The sequence below is a fragment of the Phalaenopsis equestris genome, unplaced genomic scaffold, assembly GCF_001263595.1.
Source record: "Phalaenopsis equestris unplaced genomic scaffold, ASM126359v1 Scaffold232334, whole genome shotgun sequence".
Lineage (NCBI taxonomy): Eukaryota > Viridiplantae > Streptophyta > Magnoliopsida > Asparagales > Orchidaceae > Phalaenopsis > Phalaenopsis equestris.
Genome location: NW_018250300.1, coordinates 57,159 through 61,462, shown reverse-complemented (window position 1 = coordinate 61,462; position 4,304 = coordinate 57,159). Strand labels below are relative to the sequence as shown.

Below are 4,304 nucleotides of genomic sequence, written 5' to 3'. Positions count from 1 at the left end.
GTTATTCCATATTATTCAGATGTTATTATATATTATTCAGATGTTATTATGTTCTAAAAATATTTTCGATATTATAATAATATAATAATACATCAATATGAAGATACTGATGCCTCAATATTTTCGATATTCTAAGAATATGTATCAATATTATTATATTGATACATCAATATAATAATATCAATAACACCTGACGCCTCGATAAAATAAAAAAAAAAGACTCCACGCGTGCTGAGTCCAATATTTTCTCTCCTCCGAGAGTGACCAGAAGCTTCTCCTTCTTCCATCCGATCCTTCTTCTCCTTCCATTCGGTTCGCAAGATTTTCTCCTTCTTCATCTGATTGAGCTCTGCAAGAACCATCCGAGGTAAATCAAAACTCATTGTTTTGGGCAGGTAATATGTAATCGTCTTTGATGATGTGAAGATCGAATCTTTTTTTTATGATTCACGTGTACTTTTTTTTCTCCAATTCATAACTCTTCTCTATCTCTCGGTGCTCGTTACTGTATTAGATTTCTTTCGGTGAGTTATGTGTTCTTGTTTTCCCTTTTCTCTCAATTACTTGCCTTTGATTTACGACTTAGTATTATGGTTGATCGATGTTTCTGATTCCGATGGATGAATGTCTTGGTTGTGAACTTTGATTTGAGTGATTATGCTGGGTTGCTTCTGTAAATGGGCTGCATTACATCAAAATAAGTTAGAAAACGGTTTACTAGGTGTGAGGACTTCGTGATTTTGGCCTTTCGAACTGCAACTCATTCATTGTCAAAACTAAGATGAAAAAGAAGGAAATCTGTAGGTTCTCGGTTTTTGGAATAGGAGCAGCCATGATCCTCTTTTGGAAAGCAAACATTCCTTAAATTTCTTCCATATGCCTCTCTAACTTTCACTCTCTTTTTTCCCGCATTCCATATTCGCTTATATTGCTAAAATCGAATCTAAGAAGTCCATTCTTGACCAAAACTGATAGGAATAGAAAACCTGAGAGAGTTTTCAGTTTTTAGAAGCGAAGCAACTATATTCCCTTTTTTGGAGAGGAAATCATCTATAGATATCTTTGGATATTGATTCGAGAAACCACCTGCTGAAATTTGAATCCCATATTTCTCAATTGGATCTTGTTTTCCCTCCAATCCTTTATTCTGTCAAAAAATTTGATCTAGGAAAATTTTCTGGAATTCGTTGCATTGCTGAAATTATGCGAGAGCTGAAGGACTTATTCTTCAGATTAACTTCTTCTAAGAGTCATTCAAGAACTATCCTCACAGTTTTGGTAAATTCTCTACAATTTTCTCTTCTACCTTCAAGAAATCTTCTATTCCACTTTCAAGAAACTTTTAGCATTCCTTCTTTTGTGACTTCTCATAAAGCCGAAACCGAGAGCAAGAATATTCTTGAAACTCTTTGAATTTTAGATAGCAAAAACCATTCTTTTCTTCTTTTGGATAGTTGGGCCTCCATAGATCTGTTCCTAAGCTTCCTATCTTTCTTCCATTCTTCACTTCTTCCCATCATCAAAACAAAGAGTTGCAAACAGTTTTGCTTCTGAAATCAAAACTATAAATTCAGATTTTTAATATTCTTTAAAGCTGAAAACAGGGAAATTTGAAAGGATTTACTACCTTTAGTATTGATATAAGTGGAAATCGTTCTCTCCATATACATGTTACTCTCGTTTGGGTCCTGCTCAAATTTTCATATCTGTTTCACAGCAAAAAAAACATTTAGTTGTTCGGATTCAATAGCTATTTGAAGCAGCTAAAGCAACAAACCCCATTTTCATCTTTGCCCTTCTTCCCAAAACCTTTTTAACATACTCGCACTTGGGAGATTTAAATGCATACCATTGATTCTTATGTGTTTACATGTATGATATCTGATTTTTGATGACTTACAAACGTACCATTCAATATATTTATACGTGAAACAATTAAAATCTGAAATATACATGTTAATTCTTTATATTTTGATTTATTTACATATATAACTCCTAAACTGAAAATATGTGCATATTTTCTTAATCCTTAAATATTTACATGTGTTATACTTATATTGCAAATGAAGTTTTGTTGTTTTTCTAATCATGATGTATTTACATGTGTTATATTTAATTTTCAAATGAAGATTTGGTGTTTTTTCTTAATCCTGAAGTATTTACATGCGTTATGCTTAAATTCCAAATGAAGGTTTGACTAGTTTCAGATTTTCAAATTATATACATATATAACATTTAATTGAAATGTATAAGTTTCAGATTTTCAATATATTTACATATATAACACTTAATTTCAAATGTTAAGTTACAAATTTTTTAAATCCTAATCTATTTAAATACCTAGCATCTAGAACTTTAAAATAAGAATATAAATTGGTCAATTCCTAAAGCATTTACATATTGAAATATTAAACTTCAAATTATCCAAATATTTATATATTTACACACATAACACCTAAATTGAAGTATTAAACTTTAGTCTTCTTTCAATCTCGATATATTTACATACATGAAACGAAATTCAAATATATAGTTTTTTTATTTCAAGGTATGCATATATATATATATATATAACATTTAATTGAAGTGTATAAGTTTCATATTTTTAATATATCTACATATATAGCATCTAATTTGAATGTTTCTACTCAGATTTCTCAATGTATTTGCATTTCCAATACCTAATTTCAAATGCTAAATTATAGTCTCTAAATTTTAAAGCACTTACATGTATAACACCTAAATTTAAATATATGTTTTATGATTTTCCAAATCCTTAAGCATTTGCGTATTTAATAATTCAGTTTCAAAATGTATGTCTGCTATTTATTCCCAAATCTTTTTGTAGTTACATATATAACACTTAAAACAAATGTATATATATCCAGATTTTTGTTTCTTTATCCTCATAATACTTAAAACGTAAGTATATATGCAGATTTCCTAAATCCTTTCGTGTTTACTTGTGTAATATCTAAATGTGTATATGTGTTACTGATTTTTCTTAATCTTTACGTGTTTATATGCATCATAAGTAAATTTTAGTACATGTGTGCAGATTTTGTAATCTCTTATATGCTCACACTTGTATAAATGTATATATGCAAATTTTTGTAAATCTTTATATGTTTACATGATAACGTTTCAAAGCAATTAAGCTGAATATCGGATCTTGTAAGTTTTGTTATTTCATTTACATACATTAAATTACAGGACTTTATGAACATTATGTATTTACATGCATAATACTTGCACTCATATGCCAGATCTCAAAATTTTCAAGTTTTCATTTCATTTATATATCTAATACTTAAACTTATACATTTGTTACAAGTTTCCGACTTTTTTATCGTATTTACATGTATAATACTTAAATTTTACACACATGCGTGCAAGTTTTCTCGTTCTTATGTGTTTAAAGAAAAGCAAAAAGAGAAAGTATGTTTGGAGAAGCTTGAGAAGAAGCTTGAGAAGTCTTGAGAAGTTGCCTAATAAAAAATTGGCTCTACTTGAATCATCTTAAGGAAATTAAATATAGTTTTGCTGCTTTCCTTGATTCTTATGTAGTAACATGTATGATACCTAAATATAGGATTCTAGATTCCTCATTCCAATGCATATGCATATATATATATATATATATATATATATATATTACAATTAAGTTATATATATATATATTCATATGTTTTGATATATATATAATATGTAAACTAAAAAAATGAACTTATATATTTTACAATTCCTAATGTGTTCATATATATGATACCTAAACTTTGAAATAATAATACAGTTTTCATAAGCACTTGAGTATTTACATTAAGTTTTAGGTTTTCTGAATTTGTTGTTGTATTTACATGTCTAACATTTGAATTTATATGCTAAACTCTCAGATTTCACAAAATTTTAATGCATTTACTTGTCTAACATTTGAACTCATATGCCAAATTTCAGATTTTACAAATCTTCATTGTATTTACATATCTAACACTTAAATTTTACTATAAATCTCCAGATTTTTGTATGTATTTACATATATAAAACCTAAACTAAAATATGAAGTTCATATTTTTCTCAACCTTTAAATATCTATATATATATAACTACTAAAAATAAAAGAAACAAACTTTTGAATCTTTAAATCTTACTATATCCATGTGTATAACTCTTAAACTAAAAAATGGGTATGTAGATTTTCATAGCCTAAGATATATATATAAATATATGGTTAAATGATTTTGCTTTTTATGAATCTCACATATATATATGAACATTTATATATATATGAGGAATTTTGGAATATA

The 4,304-nt window shown here is 27.7% G+C and overlaps 1 protein-coding gene across 2 annotated transcripts in view; it reads left to right on the top strand.

Moving 5' to 3' along the window:
- Positions 1–205: 205 nt before the first annotated feature.
- LOC110038266 overlaps positions 206–4,304 on the top strand; it is a 21,954-nt gene continuing 17,855 nt past the window's right edge. The window contains exon 1 of one of the 2 annotated variants that reach the window (XM_020743048.1): positions 206–367. The gene's annotated coding sequence lies outside the window, so the exon portion shown is untranslated. Of the gene's footprint in view, positions 396–4,304 lie in introns of both variants that reach the window. The other variant, XM_020743049.1, reaches the window with a different exon arrangement.